We start from the raw sequence: 21970 nt of genomic DNA on the forward strand, positions 1-21970 counted from the left end.
ATTTATTTGCTTGCTTGCTTGCTTGCTTGCTTGTTTGTTGCTTCATGGCAGTTCATACAGCCCAGTAAAAACTGGATCTCACTGTGCTTGGCACCGTGTAAACTGTGGTACTGTGTCCTGCCACCCAAGGAATTTGCAGTCTAAATAGGCAAGGCCAACAAGGGGAGACAGAGGCATACAGGAAAAAACCCCTACCAACTACCGAAAAAAAATCCCCACGTGTTGACTTACAGGCTGTCTGGTTTTTGACAGTTCCAAAAGGGTACAGTTTAAAATACCTGTGTTGCTAGATAAAAACACTCTCCTCCCCCAGGCAGATTAACAAAAATTAACAGAAAAGTGCCGAGGTGTGTCTGCCACAGTACCTTAACACGTTTCTCTGTGCTTCATTGTTCTCAGTCATTGTTCTCAGTTCGTGGAGCACACAGATTGTGTAATACCTCTATTCTGGGACACCTAGGTTAGCACAGTTACTCTTAGTGGGGTGAAGGAGGAACTCTGTGGTAGCTTTAGCTGAAAGTGTTTTACTTCTTGTGGTTTATGTTCTGACTTTCAGTAATCTTGAGAATTTGAGGACACATATACATTTATCAGTCTGACAGTTTTGAAAATGCAAGTGTTCTAAATGTTAATAATCTTATTTTTTTATGTATGTGTTTGATCTGTAATTTATTTTGTACAATAGAAATATTTTTACAGCTCTTGCCATACAAGAACCACCTCATTCTGCTGACTGTTGATAGGAGATAGATGATAGCAGCATGTGCTTCCATGCAAAAAAAACCCCACAAAACAAAAAGAAGGAAAAAAGTAAACCTGCTATTACGTTAATAGCATCCTGTGATAGGGCCATAAAGAGTTTGTGCGTTGGCTCAGCGCCTCTCTGCCCGGAGTATCAAGGCTCCTGGTTTCTCCTGTGCCCTGGTGGGGAAGCCGTGGAGAGACAGAAGAGCAATTCCAGATTCTGTGCTGCGAACGCTTTTCTTTCCCACCGGCTGGCTACATCCATGCGTGCAGAGCTTTTGATTAGATCTGCTGTTTTGCCTATGGCAATCTTCACTGCTAACGTCCTTCGCCTATACATCATTTGAGCATCTATACATGATAAGATTGCCAGCTTTTATTACAGTAAAAACAGGAGCTTTCTTCTCAATAGGCTTTGCTCCTTCCTCAGCTCTCCAACCACCCCTAGGGGAAGTGAAAAGGACAGGAAAACTTTGAAAAACCTTTCACCTCTTTGTTCTCCTTGGAAGAATGGGGGAAGAGTTTTTGTAAAATCTAAGGTAGACATTGATAAAAGAGGACTTGCCTGGGTAGCATAAAAGTGGGGAGCTTGGTAAAGTAGGTACATGTAAATACCCACAAATTACTTAAATGATAAACTCATATTTTTTCTCTTCAAGGAAAACTATATCCATGTATTTCTTAGCTTATGTCTCACTTTCAGTCTTTGTTTCCCCTGTTACTTTTAACACCAGGGTCTCGGCGCATTACAATGCCTTTCAGCATTAAAAACTTCCTTTTTTACTGTGAATAGATTTGTACTGCAACTAGGCAAGTTCTAGTATATTACAGGAGAATGAATAAAGATATTAGCGTACAGAAAATGTGAAAAGAGAAAGGCAGTAGACATGAATAAGCAAATAAGTAACTTAATCACATTTTCCTTTGAATGTACAAAATACACTGAGGAACACATCACTAAAAAAAACACGTCTGCTGAAAAAGAAGTGGGTTTTGTATAAAAACAGATCACGCATCTGCTTGTCTCTGAGTACTTTAAATAGTCAGTGTGTGCAGTCACTTTGCTTTTACTCTACAATTAGACTTTGGACTAGGACAGAAGTATATGTGATATGCATTTCCTTGGAAAATACTGCTGTATGTCGGAAATAAACTCTTGGGCCTGGTAGTTCAGATTCCTGTAAGTGCACAATTGTTCCCTTTGGTTTGCCATTGAGTGCTTTACCTGCTCAAGTTTCAAATGCTTTGTTTGGTGGTACTTCATCATTCATTTTCCATTTGAAAATAACATGCTAGACTGAGTCGTGGTTTCTGAGAAATTTTCTGATACTTTGCCCAAATTTTGTTCTTTAGTTTCATCCCATTACATTTAGCTGTACCACTGCATGTTAGCATCCAAGAAGTTCCTTTCCATTCTCTCTGCTCATCACTCATATATTTCTAGACAGTGGTTGTTTTGCCCTTGTATTGTGTTTAACTTGACAGGCAGCTAAACAACAACCATTCCCTCACTCCCCCTCTCCCAGCAGGATGAGGGAGAAAATTTGAAAAAAAAGTCAAATTCTTGGGTTTAGATAAAGACAGTTTAAAAGGACAGAAGAATATGGGAAAATAATGTTAATATTAATAATAGAATTAGAATATACAGGTGATGCACCATGCTGTTGCTCACTGGGCACTGACTGATGCCCAGCCAGTTCCTGAGCAGTGGCCTGCAGCTATCCTTCCCCCTAGTTTATGTGCTTAGCATGAAAACATATGGTTTGGAGTATCCTTTTGGCCAGTTGGGGTCAGCTGTCCTGACTGCAACCCTCCCCAGCTTCTTGTGCGCCCCACCCTTCTTACTTGCTGGCAGGGCAGCGTGAGAAGGAAGAGTCCTTGACCACTGTTCAGCAACAACTGGAACAGCAGTGTGTTACCCACATGGTTGTCCTAAATCCAAACCACTGCACTACTCCAGGTACGGGTAAGAAAATTAACTCTATCCTGACTAATACCAGGATACCTTTTTACCTAGATTAATAAATTAAGTCCCTTCCTTTTCTAATCAGTTTTGTTTCTCTTCTCTGAAGTCCTTTTCAGCATACCAGTGTCCTGTTATGGAGGTGTCTAGAAGTGGATGCAACGTTCTGCAGAAGTCTTCCCAGATGCATAGACAATAATTTTCCTCTTCTGACATTATTCTACTGCATATGCAGCCCAAAATTGCATCGGTCTTTTAAAATGATATATCTCTTTGAGAACTCATATTCAATTTGTTGTTCACTGTCACACATAAATATCTTGCCGTGCAGATGCTTTCCAGGTTTTGCTTTCTCATGGACTCTTCGTGTTTCTGATTATTTTTCCTCAGTATATCAGTCTACATTTTTCCACATTGAATCTCATTTTATTGCCTGTTACATTACATATCTAACCTTGTTAGTTTCCATTTATACTATTGCTATCCCCTCTGACATTTGCAAGCCTCCTGGTTTATTGTCATTTGTGAATTTCATTAATGTGCTATTTACCTCCTTTTCCAGATCATTAATTGAGATATTAAATAAGAACATACCAAAAATGTCCCTGCAGCAAACCGGCTCAATACCTCACCTCCCATTATTACCTGCTGCTTACACTGCTGCTTACACTCCTTCGACCACCTCTTCCATCCAGGTCACAGGACTCAGATTCAAGTCAATTTCAATTAGATTTTTCTGAGAGATTAATTTCAGTTTTTAAAGTGTTTATAGAATTTAGGTCCATGACCTTTTCTCCTTTTCCTTCGTTGCACAGGTGGGACTGATTCTCCTTCCCTATGTTTTCATAGATAGCAATAATGAATTAGTGATATTGGGTAGGGGGAGAGAGGGGGCATGAATGGCTGCCTTTGACTGATTAAACTAGAATGCATAATTGTTTCTAGTCTTTGTATTTTAGTTTTTATTTATGCACTTTAAAGTTGTCATAATGTTCCTTTTGTTGTATCCTGACGGGTGATAATTTTGTTGCTTTTCTCACACTTACGTTTGTAGAAAGCCACTCATATTTCCCTTATTTACTTTGGTCATCTATTAAACACTTTATTATATGATGATATGCTCCTCTTTTCTCTGCAGACTTCATGTAGCTTTGAACATCAGAAACTGGCTCTGTCTCTAATATGTAGATAAAATAAACTGCATGAATCAGTTAATTTTTATTTTCATTATTTTTATGATGAAAGATCACACAGTACACAGTGTTCTTAAAACTGCTTCTAAAGTGATTTTTTTCCTCACCTCTCCTTCAAGCAGCATGACTGAAACTGAAAGCCCACTGGAGTGGGAAGACAGTCACTCACTTCAGTGAGCTTGGGGTCAGTTCCTTAAGCCTCCTGCACTCTCCTGGTGCAATGCAACACCGCGATAAAGAGGCTTCATGGCTTCTTCTGAGATGTTTTCTGTGTGTACTGCAACTGGTGTGATCTCCCTGGAAGCCATGGTTCCAGGTGCTGCTCTGTATTTCAGCGGAGCAGCTGGCCAAACCAGATGTGTGTTACCAACGAGTGATTTAGAGAAGCAGCTTTTTGCTGTTATTTAAGGATTGGTGTCAAAACTGTGCTGCCGTAGTAATGTTCTAAAAGCTGCGTGTTTCAGTAATGCCATTGTGGATTTATCACTTACTGATTGCCTGTAAACAGTGTTTAATGGTCAGACAGATTTTAGCAGCAAGGGTTGTGGAGAGGAGGGAAGTGTAAGAGGCAGGTATTATGGGAAGTCCTGTGAAAAGTGGTTTCCTTCTTGTTTCTTTCCCTGGATCTGCTTTTTGTCTGATGAGTGATGGAGAAATTAGCCACAGAAAAGAATGCCTCGCATAGAGACAAGGCACCCTAAAAATCCCAGCATCTCCTGAGGTTTCTCCAAATTCCTTCTACAATCTTCTCAGCTTTCTCACTGCTGCTGCTTTTCCTTCCTTTTCCATTCTTAGCCACTCCTTCTTGTCTCTTTGCTTTTATTTCCATGCCCCTGTGGTGTCCTTATATCAGAAGAAAGCCTTCTGCCGCTGGCTTTTAGTAAAGGTAGCCTGTGAGTCCAAAATTTATATTTTGAATTAACAGAAGAGTGTGAGTCCACGGTTAGGGCCATAACTTGATAGAAAAACTAATTATACTTGGAAAAATTATTCTGGGACTATCTGGGGAGTCAGGCATATCTAAATATCCTGGAGAAGATAATTTCTTGGCTTGGAAGAGGCAAGATTCGGTTGCTCCTGTTTGCTTTGGAGATGCTGAATTTTCTGACATTAATCTCAGTCACCATCATTATTAGAAGAGGCAAATCTGTGACTTACCTTTTATTGACTGGTATGAAAAGATCCATAATGACACTGGACAATTACAGTTTTGAGAGAAGGAAGCTTTGAGGTCTGGTAACATATATATGATGTGTGCTGATTTCTGGTTTTGTCTGTATGAAAAAGATCCTGTTTTGATCCTAAAGAATGTACTTGTCACAGTTTCCCCATCTGGAAACTCAGATAACCATACTCTCTGTCTCTCTCCAGGACTATGGAAGACCTAGAGCTAGGCAGATTTTCTGACATGAAGCTATGGAAATAAATAATACTGGCATTATTCTTGTTGAATGCCTTTGAACACTGTCTATCTTTCATAATTCTGTCAGTGACATCTGATTTAACAGCTGCTGAGTGTCCACTGCTTGTGTTGAGTTCAGCTGGAGCTGAGGGGCTGAGCACTCATCTAATTCACAACCAGGCAGTGGAAAGGCATCCAAAATGCTTTTTCTGCTGTGCTGCTCCACAGGCGTACATTATGCAGGCCAACATTTTTTCTCCTCAGCTTTTTAAAAGCTAATAACTGTCCATGCTCTAAACAAAAAATGTGGACTATGGTCCTTAAAAATGTTTGTTTTAAAGTATTTTTCTTTTTGTTAAACTGAGTGCCTATATTTTGGGCGAGATGTGGAATAATGTTAGGGTCCAATGGGAGGACAGCTTGAAGTAGGAAGGGGCAAAAGTGATAGCTTGTCTCTGAGTGGTAAATCTCTACTAATCTTCAAAGCAAGCTATAACTCAGGATTTTTCTTCTGTTTCTTTCCAAGCGAAGGCCATTGTGTTTCCATCCTTGGCTGTGTCAGCAGTGATAGCCCTTTTTTCCAGCATTGATTGTTGACTTCCCCTGACACCATATCACAACCCATTAGTGCTGAAAACTGACAAGCCCAGCTGCAACAGCAAAATGGCAAGTTTAAAAGAAAATATACAAGGGACAGGCACAGAATGCTATTAGTATGAAAAAGTAGTTGTTTTTTGTCTTACTTCTGTAAAGGTCAAGAATGCAAACATTTTTTCTCTTGCTAACAACAACTTGTATATATTTTGAACCAACAAAGCCATTCTCTCTCTCTTTCTCTCTGTGTTTTTTTAGTGGATTTTTTTTTAAAATTCAAGTTGCAATGTGGGTTTTACAAAAGCAACCATGTTGAGGTTAGTGAAAAAGATTCCTTCCTTTAGGAAGCTCACAGGGAGCATTTTGCTTATCCATATGCATGGAGTATGAGGTTTTTTGTAAAGTAGAGACATTTCAGAGAAATTAATGGCTCAGCAGTTTCTGGATACTGAGATCCCATAATCAAGCTTTTGTGTTCTGTGAAAAATGGAATTTTTCTTTTTTTTTTTCTTTTTCTTTTTCCTTTTTCTTTTTCTCTTTTTTTTTGTTTCTTTTTCTTTGGGGTCTTTTCGTTTTATTGGGGATCTTTCGATTTAGAGGGGATTTCTCTTGTTTTCTCTTTCTCTTAATTCTCGGCTTGGGTAGGAGATCTCGTTCCATAGTTCTCTTTCTCGTTTCTGTTCTCTTTCTCGTTCTCTTCTCTGTAGTTCTCTGTCTCTTTCTGCTTGTCTCTTTTCTTTCTTCTTTCTATTTCTCTTTCTTTCTATTTTCTTTCTCTTTCTCTTTCTCTTTTCTAGTTTCTATCTTGTCTCTCTCTTTCTTCTTTTCTTCCTTTTCCTTTACTTTCCTTTCCCTTTCTCTCTTTCTTTGTCTCTTTTTTTCTCTTTTCTCTGGAGTTTTATGGTGGTTGTCAGCACTCTGGATGGTAGACTACAGTAATGGCAAATGTTCCTTCTGATTGTATGGGTGGTTTCCCAGGGGAAGAAAGCAACAGCGTCCATTGTCCCAGTGCTGTGTACTTAGAGAGATAATGGGGCTTGAGCAAGGGCAGGTAACTCTTCAAAACCTTAGTGCCAAGTTCCTCATTTGATATCAGTTGAAAGGCAGAGTGTACACTTTGCTCTGTCAAAGCACAGGGGAGATTGGGACGCAAGTAGAGCCCAACAGCTCTCTTGATACCCAAATTTGTTGCCAATGATTATGTAGCAGCAGCAGCAGCAAAGGAGCAACATTGATGGAAAATCGGTGAAATACATTAAAAACTTTTGTCTTTTGAGGAACAGCCTAGAGAGGCATCAGTCTCAAGAGGAGGAGGCTCAGGGGGGTCCTCATCACTCTCTATGCCTCCCTGAAGGGAGGTTGTAGCCAGATTGGGGCCAGTCTCTCCTGCTGTGCCTGCAGTGAGAGGACTGGAGGGAATGGCCTTAAACTGTGGCAGGGGAGATTCAGATTAGATATTAGACTTTTTTTTTCACCATTAGGGTGGTCAGGGATTGGAATAGGTTGCCAGGGATATGATGGAGTCACAGTCCCTGGAAGCGTTCAAGAGGCATCTGGATCTGGTGCTAGATGATGTGGTCTAGGGGTCGCAGTGGAAGTGCTGGTTGCTTGGCTGGACTGGGGGATCTTGAACGTCTCTTCCAACCTTGATCATTCTATGATTCTATGAAAATAAGAAAAAAAAAAAGACTGAATGTCAAATTAGTTAAAAAATCCAAAATTTATTTGGAACCCTGTAGAACAGTGAGAATACAAAAGAACTTGGATTAACAAGGTAATGAATTTGTTTTTGAGCAGGTGGGATTATTTAGACTTGGTTTTGCAAATTAATAGGTATGGACACAAAGGACATTAATCCCAAGTAATCTCTTTAGACAATTCTGTTATCACGAACATGAGGTCTTTCAAACTTGTACCTATGGACATTGGTGTAGCAGTATATGGTTGATCCCCCATTTTGATAGAATATTACGAAGCAGTGGTTTCTGCCACAAAGTGCTTGCAGGAAAAAAAACCCTACTCATCAAATAAAGGAAATAATACTCAATTTTATGGGTAGAAAGCTATGTCTTACAAACCAAGTGACCTATCCAAGGTTATACTGTGCACCTCTCCTGAAGACTGACTGCTATGTGTTAAAGTATGGTTTTACAAGGTCCAGCCAATTCTGTTAGATTTCTGGGTGATTCTCTAGGCATATATTAAAATGCTTTTGTACGATGTAGCTCAAAGTGTGTGGGTAGGGAGTGACCACATCAGAACATAAAATTAGGGCAGAGTAGCTAAAACTGAGTTTGCTGATGTCCCACTTTCTCATCTTCTTTCTCATTTGTTCAAGCCATGGGTTAGTGACTGAGGATGAGCTTAGCTTCAGTCCGTCTTTTTTCATTGCTAGAGAACTAGTCTGCATTTTAGGCTTCCTTGTTTTTCCTTTCTCTTCTGCTTGCTTGACCAATCCAAGAACTTCATTAAGATCTGACACATTTATGAAGTTTTGTTTTAATGCATTGGGATTGTGGTCTAGTTTTTCTTCACATGTTAGCCACAGTTTTAATCGATTCCAGATTCCAGAGGGATGCTTCCTAAAGTTTATTTTTATGGGTTGGGTCAGGTATAAAGTGTAATGCAGAATGATCTTCTGCAGAATATAAAGTTATAGTCATGAGGAAGCTTTATTATGGCAATCCTACTCTAGTGATTCATGGGCAGCCTTCTCCAAATAGCCAAAATTTTTGTAAATGCTCAAGTATCCAAAAATCTGACTTCCTCTTTATTTACACTGAAGCTAGGACAGCAGTAATAAATCAGGCTTCAAACGTCCTTGGAGTAGTTACCTCTCACAAAGAAAGAAAAAAGCATAACTTCAAGTAGTTAAAACAGAGGAAGATGGATGAAGTTAGTACTTGTCTGCTTAATGCACATAGCTAATCCAGTTGTCTGGGTCTGAATACAGAGCCTGTTGCTAGTTTTTCCTATATGAAGAGCAAAGTTTACTTCATGACTTTGGACACAGATGACCTAATTTCTGAGATTTTATATTAATACTCAGCCATCCCTTGTCAACTTTACAAAGCAAATATGGATCTAGTGGCAGAAAAGCACATAAGGAAGGCTTCCCATCATTAGGGTTAGGGTGAAAGGCATTTCTCTGTGTTCTTCAAGGCTCTGTATTTTCACTGAAGTTGTTCATGCCTCAGTGAGTCAGCCCAAAAACAATATTTAGTGAGATTTAATCTGTCTGGTTAACCATTAGTTTAAACTGTTGTAAAGCTACCATGGTTAACTTTAATAAAAAATAAGGGACAAAGCCAGACAAAATGGAGAATAAATTAATGCTTGTGTGTAAACCAATGCTTATAGAAAAGTATCTGTCTGTGTTATACATGATGGTTGATTTTGTGTTGGTCTTGACTATAACCGCATGGCACTGAGACCTGATCGTAGAAGCAGAGTTTATGCATTTACAGGCAAATAGGTAAGTGCAGGTAGAACTTGACTTGTGCAGTGCTGGCTCCCTCATCTTCTGGACATCTCTGTGAAAAGCCTGCCATGCAGTTTGCCAGCTGTCGATAACCCTGAGCAGTCTCAGTCAGCCGTACTCCACTTTGACAGGTATCTAAAATCTCAGTTATCTGAGCTGCTCTGTTCTGTGCACTCCTTTTGTGCTTTCTGAGATACCATGGGAGAGAGTAACAGTGCAGACTAAGTGATCCACAGTGTTTCAGATATTGAAAGGAAACTGGATATCATGGAAGTTGTTGCTAGAAGTGCACTGTTTCTCTTTAATCAGTCCTCTCAGTGCTAAAATAGACACTAAATGAGGAAACAAAATATCTTTGTCTGTGAAAAGCATCTGTAACTCTGCTGTACTTAGTTTTTCTTAAGACTATTAACAAGGGCTATCACTTTAAAGGGTGCTTTAAAACTCCCTCTTTAGCTTTAATAAGAATTTTCAGAACATCCTTAGGCAGTAGCCACTTCAGGTGTAATGCAAAACAATATAAGGTGATCATTTATTTAATTCAGTTTCAAGTCTCCTGACCTTCTTCCCCCAAATGCAGAGTAGGTATCCCACACCCACTAAACATGTCCTGTATTTTTTTTTCAGTGCTGTCTGGGCAGATGGGACATCGTGGGATGTGATACCATTATGAGTGGGACTACATTTGGAGGGGGAAAAAGTCTTTCTGTTCTTTTAAGGAATTTCCTCCTCTAGAAATTACGTGGTGAAATGGTAGCAGCCAGAAGTAATGGTAGCATAAAGGAGGGAAAAATAGATTCCTGGAAAATCTTGCAAAACTGTTAACATGCTGAGTTCTTTGGACAACAAGTATCTCTCAGAATAAGCTGGACTCTGATTCAGGTACTGAATTAGTGAATGTTTTTTAAAATCAGCTCAGCATACTGAGCTTTATTGGAAACCTGTCTCTTATTTGGTGTGTGAGATTTGAGCTCTTTTGAGACTCTGTCTCAGAGTAATCTGTAGGACTCTAAGACTTCAGTCCTTTCATGGTTTTCAAGAATTTTGCTATGAAAAGTCTCCCTTGGAATTGCCTTCTTTTCTGCTTGTGATACAAATTTTTCCTCTTAATATCAGTGATATATACAAAGGTGTAGCAGAGGTTATATGTGTAGGTATTTTGTCTCTGAAGGAGAAAGGCAGCTTACAGGTGTGATGGGGTGAGCAGCACCAGCTGATGTGGGAGGGAGTGAAGTCATGTCCCATTTCTGTTCCCTTTGAGAAGGGCAGCCTTTCAGGGTGCTTGCACTTCGTCACTGAGTGTGCAGAGCTGGCAGGCAGTGACAGAATGGAGACACCTCAAGTAGCTTTTAAACAGTTATTTTGGTTGCAAGGAGCAGTCTGGTTGTGACAATTCAGAGCTCAGTAAAAACAGCTGATTTATTTGGCAACCCAGCTTCTGTGTCTTGATGATACACTAGAACATACTCATAGCCTGCAGAGATCTAGGATTCTTGTTTCCCTTCCCCTTTGAAGAACCAGGATTTGGCCACTTTTGTGCTAGACAGTTACTTTTGTAGTAGTGAGCTGTGACTTAGTTTTTTTATATCATGTTTGGGCAACTAAATAATTAGCCTGCTTTGGAAAATGCTGAGTCTACAATGGCTCCCAGTGAAGTGAAGAGAATTGCAGACTACTCAGCAATCTGGAAAACGAGACCTATTACTTATTAAATATGGAGCTGAGATGAGAATTTATGATGTTCATTTTTTAAAATTTGAAACTGCATAAACTACAGCTTAAATTAAGACTCTACACATACAAAGTTGTTAAAGGTCCAGTAAATGACTAGTAATTCTTTCTATAAGTGACGATCATTTGGTTAAAATGTCCATCAACTTTGGGGTTTATTTTAATATCTCCTAAAATTGCTTATAATATACACATTTGTGTCCTTTTAATGTACCTTTGACCTCTGCTTAAGTCAGCTGGGGCTTACTTCAACCTAGCGCAAGAATCTCTGTTTGGGTACCCAAAGAATGGAGCACTATAGTCTTGTGGGCAGGGAGTGGAAGCAGGTTCTCTGAATAGCCTTCCTTTGTCCACCATCATGAAATCAAAAAGCAAATCTTTTGAAAAACATCAGGCAGTAATTCCCCTGGGGCTTTCCTAAACTCATCCATCATGGGGAAAATCTAATTTTCCTTCTTTCTCTATTGTACTCCAAGAAGCCTTGTGACCAGTTAGGTCATTTTAGCTTTAAACATTAACTTCGATAAGACATTTTCAATTAGTAGAGTCTTTTCAAATATTAGACCGTACTCTTAAACTCGTGCCCTAGGAATAATGATGCATTCTTTTTGTTAAATGTTAATGATTTTTGAGTGAAAAGTATTTTCTTTATGATACTACTGGTGAATAATAATAATAACTAGTGGTGAATGTTGTAACAAATTTTTTTTTTAATGGTCTAGGAGGCTTCCACCAGAGAGTTGACTTGATACTGTTTTACTCTGGTAAAGTTCACTTCTACCTGTATTTATATATTAATAGAGTGTTAGGCCTAGTGTTTTGGTTAGGTTATATCCCAGTTACACCCAACTATTAAAATATCAATTTATTAATTAATTAATTTCACGACTCCTTCCAAAATGCTCTAAAAAGCCATTTTGCCAACACTGTTTACATAAATTCCCCACTGTACTTTGCATTTTTATTAAATAGAATTGGTGTTTGAAATAGCTTGTAAATTGACAGGATACAAATTAGTGGAAAAGCAGACATTAAAGAGTCAGTGATGTCTCTGGGTAAGTTTTGAAAAACATTCTATTTAGAACCAATTGTATGGATGCATCATTTATTTTTCTGCTTTCCCCTTCCTACATTTGTTATAACCAGGGAAATTTACATGAAAATTGGCTGTGGGTTTATTTCAGTGTTTACCTGTTTTGACTGTTTATGTTATATGTATCTGCTGTTTTAATGCTTGTCTTATGACATCACTGTTCATTGCCAGGGGAATGACAGGGATGTCACAGAAGTGATGGTTTGTAGGACTGAATGCTTCTTAAGGCTGTGAGTGACTATAAAACCCTTTTTTTCTCTTGGGCCACCAGTTGTTGCTAGATGATGGCTGTCATTCACCTGTGGAGTCAAAAGCCATCGTGTCATGGCCAGTGCTTTTGCCTGTGTGTCAGCAAATGGCCACTCCTGAAAACTCCACTGCAGAAAACCAAGCATTCCTGACCATAGGAGATCATGTTTCCTTGTATTCTTACTCAGGACAAGGATTTAATTGGAGATGAGGACTCCACTGGGGTTTGTCTTGTGTTTTTTGTATCATCTATTCTTTGTCTAAATTTTCGCCTCTGCCTCTCTTAATTCAAATCCAAGACCTTCCAGGAAAATTAAACTCCTCTAATCCAGTTTGGGCAGTGTGGGAAACTATGGCTCCATGTCAAGGAATAAACAGTAATGAGATTAATCATAAATATCTTTCTTGTGTATATGGGTTTATATGAACGAGAAGTGACAGAAACAGGACAGTGCAAGAAGAAAAGATCTATCTAAATACAGCATATTTTCCAAAATGTTCCTGGAGTTATTGGAAGCTCCTTGAAAACGCCACGTCTTTTCCAGTAGTAGATGGACCACGAGAGGCAGCCTTTGTGAAACCAATTTGCTCTAATATATTCAGACAGTGGATCTGTTATATCTGTTGTATTGCTGGGCAGAAAATGGAAAGACGGTGAGCACTCCTTTCACTTTTTTCCCCCTTCGTGCTCAAAATTGTCTCCCACACCTTGAATCTCCTACTGAATGTGACCTACCGGTCAAGCTGCAATCCCTCACTTCCAGCAAGCAGGAGGTAGCTGGGTTGCTCCTTTAGCAGCCCGTGCTGGCAGTAGCACACCACTGCTCGCCCCGCAGGGCTGCTTACAGAGCGACTCGAGCTGCTCTGGCCTCTCTCCGACGACTCAGTTTGTCATTTCTGTCAGGCTGCGGCACATACACACACGCACAGCAGCTGCCAGTGGCCTCGGGGGCCTGGGATCCTCTTTTCTTTGAGCTCAGTTCTGCTGCACACCGGCTGGCTACATTGCAGTAGGCTACATTGCAGGTTGTTACCTGCAATAGGCTCTGACCTCTTTCTGAGCCTCTTAAAACACCCTGCTGTGGAGCGCCAATGGCACGCAGATATTTGCCCTGTTTGCTGGTGTCTCTCCACTTCAAATTACCTCTTCAAAGTCCACTTCGTATCAGTGGCTTGGGTTTTTGTTCTTTTTTGAATGGTGGTGGTTGTCTTTGATATCAGGATTTTAATTTTTTTTTACTCTGAAGGAAATAAAGATGCACTTGTCCGTTTTAGGTACATTTGAATAATCGCTAAAAATAAAATGAAAAAATCAAGGCTCTACTCTGCAAAGTAGTTTTCAATCCCCCGAAGAGTAACATGGCTCTTTCTGACTCCACACAGGCAGACAGGCCTAATTCAGCTGTCTGTTGCATGGTATGTTTAAGTGGTTTTGTAAAACAGTGTTCCCTAAATGTTGACAGTTTAATGGATTTCATTAGTGGCTGCCTACTGGCTGAGGGCTCAAACCTGCCCCCACCAGGGTTAGCTCAGATGTGTTCAGACATGGCTGTGTGGAGGACCACCCTCATCCTGTCGGAGCTGCTCCAAGAGCTGCATCTGGAGATCTGAAACAAGAGCAGGCATCTTCTGTGCCTCCAAATCCACAGCACAGTGTGGGCCATGGCTGGTGGGTGCACGTAGTCATGTGTCCTTCTCACTAGGCAGAAATGTCTCCAAAGATATGTGGGTCTTCTCAGGGTCCCTTTCCAGACTGCCATGCAGGTGAGCTGCCAAGGTTCACTGTCTTGGGGAATGAAGGAGTGTCCTTACTATGCCAAAACATATTTGTGCTACATCCCCTGTGCCTGTGGGACCTGTAGCTTCATGAAATGTCTGGGGGCCCTCCAAGTCCAATTTCCATTAGCAAATAATGTTCATGATTTTGTTCCAGTCACTGCCTGTGAAGTTGAATAACATATGAAAGATAGCTTCATCAAGGTAAGTAATAGCTGAATCGAGTCTCTCTCTCTCTCTCCACTCTGTGAGGTCAGAGGAAGCTTGACTGCTTTGCCTGAAGTGTGTGTTGGAGGAACACTTTGAAGGCGAAAGCATTAAAACTAACAATATAAAATCTTGGAATAGGCTATAATTTTATTCCTTTTTCTGAACAGAGCAAAGAAAAATAGAGTCCTAAGAAGCCGTGAGTGTAACTGGGAGCCCATTTTATTCAAATCATTACACATTAAGCTGTTCCTAAACTGAAGTGAGGAAGACAGTCCAAAACCAGCAGAAGTAACTTTTTTCTGGCATGTTGAAAATCTAAAGCATGACAATTAGCTGTAACAATTACAGATTGAAGGCAAGTCATATAGTTAAAAATTAATTCCACCATCAATTCCATGATGTTTAGTGATTTCCTCAGATTTCTTTATCTGGGGGGAAGGTCTAAAAACCCTTGTGTTTAGTGCCTGTCCAAAGACAGTTTCTCCCCTGCCCACCCTGAGATGAGCTGTGTGAGGTACCTGTGTCTGGATTAAGCACTAGGGAAGAATGGTGCAGTCTACCTGTCGTTTCAGCATTATGAGCATCAGGACTGCAGCTCAGCTGTGCCTCATGACATACTAGCAACTTCCCTTTCAGGTTTTAGGTCCAGGTCTGTTCCCATCCCCAGTCCAGTTGGATGGTCCTCCCGCTTCTCAGATGATTTAGGTCAACTTCATTCTTGTGTCTCTGTTCCCATGTGAATGCTGTGCTCCGGAGTAGGGGAGAGGAGGCACCTGAGGGAGAGGCAGCCTCTCCATATGCAGCATACTTTTTGCTTGGCAGCCTAATCTTTGCTGCAGCCTTCCTGGGCCTGCTGATGGTGCAGGTGAGGCCGTCAAAGAGGTGTTCATTCACTCTGTAGCCAAGCTGACTACAAAGCTTTTTGGGACCCATTTTACTATTACCTCCATATCTAATGCACTTTTTTTCTCTTTTTGTTCTCCAGTAGCAGCTTTTTCTGCCATGGTTTTCTGTTGAATATAGGCATGAGTAGTGAGACATATAAGCAGGTCTTTCATACTCCAGTAGAGGTCAGATACCTACCTACAGTAAAGGAGCTAATTCATTACAGCATGATAGATTATAACAGCTTATTTGGAGCCCTATTATATAAATCACTTAAATGTGTATTTACATAACATTCCTATTAATTACCACAAAGACTGTAATGACTGTGAGCTGTTCTAGTTTATCTTGTAAATATGTATTTAAGCAATTCTGTTGCAGGTAATATTTAATCAATAGACCATAACAGATCATTAATCATGCCAAACCTTTGTGTAAAAAGTGAAATTCTACTGGTGGAATGTAATGGATCCTCTGGAGTACCATATAACATATTACACTACTCATATGTAAACATTGCAGTGCCACCAATGATACATGTTAAAAGCCTTAACGTGACCCCCTGTACGATAGGTATTGACACATGGGCACATACTTTTCTTGAGGTAAAGAAGTCAAGAAGTTACTCAGCAGTGATTCTTTTGGACACTTGCAAGGAGCTGAGAAGACAAGCTCTGCGGGGATGCACCTACCATATGTTTTCTTGGCCAAAAAGTTACTGGGTGAAAAAGTCCATGAAAAATGCCAATATGTGTGCCAGGTGTCTGTTGTGTCTGAGCACCACACAAGAGTATTCTGCAGCACCAGTGATGGCAGTGGCTCTGGAAGGAAGAGAAGCATTACTCTCATCCTTACTTTGGAAGTGGAGAAAATACAGACAGACCATACAGAACAGTCAGGACACAGACATGCAACAGAGAGGTCCCTGCACTACTACCATCAAGCAGATGACCATCAATTTACTTGAATGAAGGCAGGAATTGCTGCTGTTTTTATGGAAACTTACAACATTATCTCAGTGAAAACATGTATATTCAGGAGCTCGTGTTTAAGTGGTAGTATTTTGGTGGTCTTCAGTAAACTCTTCCAAACACAGGTGCAAAAAATTGAGATCATCATCAGGGACTCATTTTTTAAAATACTTGATGCACATAGAAAGTAGAAAAGAGAAAGTAAAAACCTAAAGCACTTTAAAGAGTGCCAGTAAAAGTCCTAAGGGTTTTGTTTCCTTCGTACAGTATGGAAGACAAGTCATGTCATCAGAAAGAAGAGAACTTGAGAACAAAATTTTGCTTACTTTACCTGTGCCAGCAGCCCAACTTGATTTTAAACAGACTGCTTGGGAGAGGGAGGTGATCAGGATTTTCTGCAGGACTGAATTATCAAGTATTGTAATCGCGCCACTGCGAATCCACATGATGTAGTGCATGCATGCTTGCCAAGCTGGCCTTGAGCTCTAGCTGAAGTCATAGCTAACAGCTAAGAGCCAAATTGTGGTCACGTGAGTTGGTCAATGGCATCATGCAGGACGACTGCACAGTTAATGTGCACCATTTTGTTGCCCAGACTGGGAATGCAATTCTAGAAACTCTTTGTCCTATGTCATGAGTGTGCCGTGAAGTTTATGCTGAATGACAGGAGGACTCATGGCTGAAATAATAAGAAGGTCTTAGTTCAGGACCATAATGTATTGGCAAAGCTTTGCAGGAAGTCTGTGCATTGCTGACTCTGGCCAACTCCACCGTTCTCTTGTTTTCATAAGCATTAAATTCACTTAATTTTTTAAAAAGGCTTTTATTAATGGTTCCTTTGGAGGTTTTGCAATCTCTTGTCTAATGCAAGCTTTGATTAAGTAAAAAAAAAAAAAAAAAAAAAAATCTCTGCAATAACAGTTCTCCTGTGTAATAACTAATCAATATATGCTAATTGTTTGCCAAATATATTTCTTACAGAGAAATGGTTATGAACTTAGGTGACTGCCAAAAAGGAACAAAAACCCCCAGGCAAACAAACAAAAAAACCCCCACCTTCAAAAACCTTAATTCCTTAGCCAGTAGGTATTTGTATCTTTAAAAGATTAACCAGTTTTTTATTTTTGAAAATTAGTATAGAAATTATATTAGCTGGCATGAATATTCAATTCAAATGATTTTTTTATGGCTAAGTTGTAAACCTGTAGAAAACATGGGAGGCCAACTCAACTCTGAATATAGCAGTGAAGCTGAGTGCTGCTGTAATAAAGTAATCTATTAAAAGGTTATCTTTCATATAAGATTGCTTTCCCTAAGCATCTAAGCATATTAACAACATCTGAAATGCACTTGTAATTATACACACCTCGGAAAAGATTTTAAATTGCCTTCTTTGTCCACACTTATAAAAACATCTCAGTCACTCTGTGATCTTATTTTACCTACGCACCTTAAACGTTGTAAAAGCAAAATGGAAGAAGCAATCACCCATCAGAGAATTGCTTGTAGGTGAACTTTAGCCATCTCTAGTGGCACTAATTTTGCACTCTGTGAACTGCACTTGACACCCTTGTAAGGTCTGGAGAATTCTTTCCATCTCTGACTGGCCTACATGACTATTTGCTACTAATTTGTGCATTGAAGATGATGCACTGGGAAAAAATATAGTTAATTTAGTCTCTGAAGAGCAGCTTTATGGCTAAATCCTGCAACTTTCTGGGGAAGACTGCTCTTTACCTTTTCAGTCAGTGCAGTGAAATCAGCAGTGTGCTGGCATGACTTGGAATGGAAGGAGTGGGTACAGCAGCAAGGCAGGAAACATGCTGCTTTAACCACACCAACTTCATTCGTGTTTGAATTCTAGCTGCCTTTTTCATGTTTGCTGACCATACTAAGGATCCTAAATGCCTTGCAACACTGTTACTGTCATCTTTCCATATACTGCAGGAATATATGGTATATAACACAGTAAGAAACATATATAACATAGTCTATAACCTATTTGCTTCTGGTGTGGTATTTGATTTCTGGACCAGACACCAAGACCAGCAAAACAGTTTCTGTCAGTCCTATAGAGCAAAAGCCCAATGGCTTGAACAATACTGAGATTTTCAGACAAAAAGGTGGTAGGAATACTGTTAAAAAGTTGCTATGCCTCTTTGCCTTGTTAGAGATCTGATCTTGCTTTCCTACTCAGACAAAAATACCTTTGATTTTAAGCCCTTGTAGAAATTACTTTTGAAAATTTTCAGCTGACTCCACTTGGCAGCTAGGAACATTTTTATCTGTCTCCAGTCTTCTGGGGCTACTGGTTATTTGGTGAAGAGCATTTGAGCTAATGGAGCTCACTTGAATTCCCCTTAGGAATAAGATTCTTTCCTGAATAAGGACTGCGGGATCAGTTATTAGCTGTTCTGCTGAATAAACTGAATACCCATGGAGCTTTTTAGCTTCTCCTTTGTGAAACCCATGGCTTTTAGAAAGGTCTGTGATGGTTCTGGTGATTTTTATTGTGATAGTACTCCTAAATGCTCAGGCACAGCTGAGAGCAGTACTAATATTCACCACATGCTACCTACAAAATTGCTATGGTGGAAGCATGGGGTCCTTGCCCTGAGCACTTCATAGTGTCAGAGTTTTCAAGACGATTCGTTGCAGAGTTCCACTTGCTAGATTTTATTTCTAAAATTGTCTTATTTCCAAATGTTAATTCTCACAATGGAATATCAGTTATAAATGCATATGTTACTGGGGTGTTTTATCATACTTAAGAGGACTTCATAGCATCTCCCTCAGCAATTTGATTAAATGGAAGTATTAGTCTCCTCCTCTGGAAGGGAGAAAGCTGTGCAGTTTGGGTCGAGCTGCAGCAAACTGATGGAAAACTTATATAGAACTCAATGGAAAAATCTGGCAGATTTAAGAGGAAAATGTCATCTCCACCACACAACCCTCTGGGATGATTCAAAACCAGATGAGAAGAGACTAGCATAATTTCATACCTTTGTGTTTTAGGAGCAATTTCTTAAAAGCTGAATATTGTCTTTTCTGTGAAATTTTTACCAGTATTGAGTCAAAAAGACCCGTTAATAATACTTTTGGGTTTAACACTTCCCAGATCAAGGTTGGAGGCAAGAGTGATGAAGGATGAAAGGATATGGGGAACCTGTTGCAATGGTGTATTCCTCTGTTGTATAACAGACAGGAAGCATGATCATGCACAAAGCATTTCTGGGATGGAAAACGTGTCTCCTGAGCTCTCCCTACTCCCAGGGGCTGGATGGAAGAAATGCCTTTTCAGCTTTAATGCAGGTGGATGTGGTGGATTCTCTGTCATTACTTTAGGTCAAGACTTGCTGTACTCAAGCCTCGCCTGTATGGTACGTGAGACTGGATAAGATGGTCAGGGTGGTCTTTTTTTGGCCTTCATGGTACAGGAAAATCCTGCAAACCATTTGCATAGAACAGTGTCAGCAGGTATGCTTTCATTTCTTAAGGCGTTATGAAAATTGTATAAAATCATATGCTGACTTACAAATTATGAAAGTATTATGCTTGTCTTCTACTGTGCTGATACAATGGAGGAATTAATTTTAAAAAAGTAATTCTGGTAAGTAAGCTGAAAGAGCACTAAAAAGTGCCTGCTATTTCAGACAGCACAGGAAAGTCTCTAATTGCTCTAAACTAACTTCACTGAAGTGCAGAGCAAGGGTACAGATAACACAAAAATGTATTAGTTGTTTTTGTTGCTATATAAAAGACAGCAGCAAGGGATTAGGTTTTTTTCTGTTCAGCAAAGGAGGGGACCGTGCTTCTCACACACTCCTCTTCTTTTGCTGTAGTTCAAAAATCTCAAGCTACAACGATTTGGCAGCGTCAGCAGTGTTGTTTGACATCACACGGAGTGGCACAGCACTGCCCCACGGAACGGTGTCCAAACGCCCTTTCAAGGCTGCCGCTTGCGAGCACGATGTACGCTGAGAATATTTTTACGGGAACATTCGGGCAAACAAACACAGATGGCTGCAATTGCCCTTCCCCCCTCCCCTTCCCCGGTGGGTAATCGGCACTAGTATTGAATTACATAATTATTGGGGGTAATACTGTATTATCAGGTCAGGCAAGTTCTCTTCGTGAAGGTTCCCCTGGTAAGTACTGCGTGGTGATAGATGAGTTTTGTGTTACTTCACATTACTTGGGACTGGCGCCAACCAAATCACCTCCTGACTTGTGTACCAGGTAGTCAGTCACACCCAGGCTATCTAAAGCTGTGCTTGCCCGGGCCAGTCTTCTGTGAAAACAGCTGGGAATCGTGCCATATCAGCCGTGTTCCCGCGAAACGGCAGATGAAAGCGGCTAGAAGAGTTCAGCCCCGCTTTGAGTACGCGGTGGTACTTCTGGGACTAGCAGGGAAGAAAGAGCGAGGGCCAGGAGGAGGCTGGGAGATGAGCGGGCGAGCCTGCAGAGCAGCCGCGGTCACAGCGCAGCGGTTGGCTTTCAGCTGGGCCCGGGGAGGAATGTGGGATGGTTCCCACAGCATCTCCCGGCTTCGGAAACCTCTCCCCTTCCAGCACCGCGTGCGCCGCGCTGGCTCCGAGGGTACGGTCGGATGTTTGCTTGAGAAACAGCTGTGGTGGTTTAACAAGTTACTGCTTGATCAGCTATTTGTTCCTGCTCCCCTCTGCTGAGGTGCAGTAACCGAATCCGTGGGCCCTTTCAGGCTGCTGCAGGGTGGAGGGAAACAGGCTTTGCTTCAAGTGTTTGCAGGTACGGGCAGCTGCCGTGTCTGAGTCGTGGGGGCAGAGATAAACAGTTAAGGGGCAGCAACTTTTTAAGCAGAGACAGCTGTCTCCTAAATGAATGTCTGACTGTGCCATAAAAGACGCTCAACGCCATTAAACATTGGGCTGTCAGCAATAATTACAGAACGTGTTCACGCTGTTTAAAAAAGCAAAAACTACAGAGAGGAAGAGAAGTGACATGAAAATTCAAATGTGAAGAAACTAAATAACTACACTTGGAAAAATAAAGTGTTGCTTATGTGACTAGAGAGTGTTGTTTCAAAAACCCACAACTTCAGAGCAAATTTTGCCAGTAAATCTTTCATGTAGGAAGTTGGAGTGATGAAGAGAAAAAATGCTTGGCCCTTTTGCAGTTTGCCCCTTTCTTTCTCTCTCTTGGTCTTGAAAGGTAGGCAATCTCCACTGTAGTTTTGTAAGGCTGATAGTTTAATGTATATGAATGTAAATATAGCCTCACCTGTCCACTTCAGTGCACATATTGGAAATTGCAAGGTACGTCTGAACAGTGGAAGCTAAACAGTCTGAAGTCCATCAGTGTATCTTCTAGTCAGTAAGGGAACACCTACCATAGAGGAGTCATACTCCGGATGTATTTTTTATACCTATAGTCATCCCAAATAATGTCTCCAAGGGCTCCCAGACAACATAAATGTGAGTTCTCCAGTGGTTTGTGCTAGGTGTTGGTTTTCATTTCATGAGTTTCTTCATGCTTGTCATTTTGCCCTGACTATGTAACTGCATCAATGGGATGTGTGACTGTAAGGCACTGGCAGTGGACACAGGAGGGGGTGTAGAGCTGCAGATGTAGACTGTTTAAATGATTAGGTTTAAAACTGCTTCTGTCTCTCCAAAAACAGTTCTAATGCTCTACAGCAT

The sequence above is a fragment of the Hirundo rustica genome, chromosome 3 (genome assembly GCF_015227805.2).
Source record: "Hirundo rustica isolate bHirRus1 chromosome 3, bHirRus1.pri.v3, whole genome shotgun sequence".
NCBI lineage: Eukaryota > Metazoa > Chordata > Aves > Passeriformes > Hirundinidae > Hirundo > Hirundo rustica.